This window comes from Euprymna scolopes, chromosome 34 (genome assembly GCF_053919585.1).
Source record: "Euprymna scolopes isolate OS-2025 chromosome 34, ASM5391958v1, whole genome shotgun sequence".
NCBI classification, from domain to species: Eukaryota; Metazoa; Mollusca; class Cephalopoda; order Sepiida; family Sepiolidae; genus Euprymna; species Euprymna scolopes.
The window spans coordinates 11,756,060-11,758,559 of record NC_136515.1 but is presented as its reverse complement, the minus strand read 5'-3'; positions in this window follow the sequence as shown (position 1 = coordinate 11,758,559).

Sequence of the window (2,500 nt, the reverse complement as noted above, 5' to 3'; positions counted from 1 at the left end):
TTTATTAGGAAGCGTGCGATGTATACTAGAAAGCTGATTGGCTAACTAACAACACAATAGAAGGTGCGTCTATAAAAAACGAGGCAACCACAAAATTCTCGCATCAGCCTGAAGAGTCTTAGAGTGCAGGAAACGCAGAATATTCTGTATATCTTAATCACCATATATATTTTATTACTTATTATATATATGCATATATATATATATATATATATATATATATATATATATATATATATATATCCAGGTTATCACATTAGGGGGCTAAGTGCTCAGTCAGAGACGATTTTGGATACAACAAATATCTTTACTTCTTACAGTTTTTTTCCTGGCACTGGGCATCATGTAAGGTTTATAAATGCTTACAGAATATATTTTTCTATGAAAATAAAACGGGAAATGACTTTCTTAGATAAAAAATAAAATATGTCCATTGCTTCATTAAACTCCCAATTTTAAAGTCAATTTGTGTTGATAATAAAAAGAAATAGATTAAATGGAAACATAAAGTAAATTAAATACTAATTTAATAAATCAACTCTGAAAAATATTTTTAATGAAACATTTAATACAATTCTGTAAGAACGAAGGGGTAATAAATCAGTGACAATTATGAAGTAATTTTTCTGTAAAGTTATGTTCAAATTAGGTTTCTTTTTAATGTGGATTTCCTTTGAATAAACAGTATAAATTAAACTTATCATAACACCATGAATTTCTAGCATGAAACATGATCCGTAGTAACAGTGTAGCGTTTGGATATGTTACTAAAATACAATACACAAAACCAACAAAGTAACTTACAGATTAATATGTTATTACAATATTAGCAGGTTGGACAGTTGTGTCCAATCGTGAAATACACACATATTATAATTTCATTCATACAGAATATGATACATGTGCATGTAAGTATTATGCTTTTTTTCGAAACTTTAAATAATAAATAAACAAAACTAATGCTAACACCGAGATAAAAGCCGAAAAACAGTAAGTCATGTACGATAACCATAAAAGCTGTTTGACCAACTTTTTAAAACACGTTTTTAAAATTACTTATGTTTTAAGCGCATATGCATTCATGAAATAGGAAAAAAAACTGATAAAACTCCAATGAGCACCAGGTACCAAATTTATAGCACTTTTTACCTCTTAGCTTCCACTTTTCAAAGTTAAAATTGAACAAAATTATGTTATACATGTCTGACTTCCTCTATACCAAATTTCAAATTATAAATAAATGTATACTTGAAGCCAGAACAAGTAGAGGAGCAGGTCGGTTACATGAACTATGTAAGTAGGCTTGTTGTTGTCGGTTACATGGACTATGTAAGTAGGTTTTTTGTTGTCGGTTACATGAACTATGTAAGTAGGCTTGTTGTTGTCGGTTACATGAACTATGTAAGTAGGTTCGTTGTTGTCGATTACATGAACTATGTAAGTAGGTTTGTTGTTGTCGGTTAAATGGACTATGTAAGTAGGCTTGTTGTTGTCGATTACATGAAATATTTAAGTAGGCTTGTTGTTGTCGGTTACATGAACTATGCAAATAGGTTTGTTGTTGTCGCTTCCATGAACTATGCAAGTAGGTTTGTTGTTGTCGGTTACATGAACTATGTAAGTAGGCTTGTTTTTGTCGGTTACATGAACTATGTAAGTAGGCTTGTTGTTGTCGGTTACATGAACTGTGTAAGTAGGCTTGTTGTTGTCGGTTACATGGATTATGTAAGTAGGCTTGTTGTTGTCGGTTACATGGACTATGTAAGTAGGTTTTTTGTTGTCGGTTACATGGACTATGTAAGTAGGCTTGTTGTTGTCGGTTACATGGACTATGTAAGTAGGTTTTTTGTTGTCGGTTACATGAACTATGTAAGTAGGCTTGTTGTTGTCGGTTACATGAACTATGTAAGTAAGTTTGTTGTTGTCGCTTCCATGAACTATGTAAGTAGGTTTGTTGTTGTCGGTTACATGAACTATGTAAGTAGGCTAGTTGTTGTCGATTACATGAAATATTTTAGGTTTGTTGTTGTCGGTTACATGAACTATGTAAGTAGGCTTGTTGTTGTCGGTTACATGAACTGTGTAAGTAGGCTTGTTGTTGTCGGTTACATGGATTATGTAAGTAGGCTTGTTGTTGTCGGTTACGTGGATTATGTAAGTAGGTTTGTTGTTGTCGGTTACATGGACTATGTAAGTAGGCTTGTTGTTGTCGGTTACATGGACTATGTAAGTAGGTTTGTTGTTGTCGATTACATGAACTATGTAAGTAGGCCTGTTGTTGTCGATTTCATGAAATATTTAAGTAGGCTTGTTGTTGTCGGTTGCATGATCTATGTAAGTAGGCTTGTTGTTGTCGGTTACATGGATTATGTAAGTAGGTTTGTTGTTGTCGGTTACATGAACTATGTAAGTAGGTTTGTTGTTGTCGGTTACATGGGCTGTATAAGTAGGTTTGTTGTTGTCGGTTACATGTATTATGTAAGTAAGCGTGTTGTTGTCG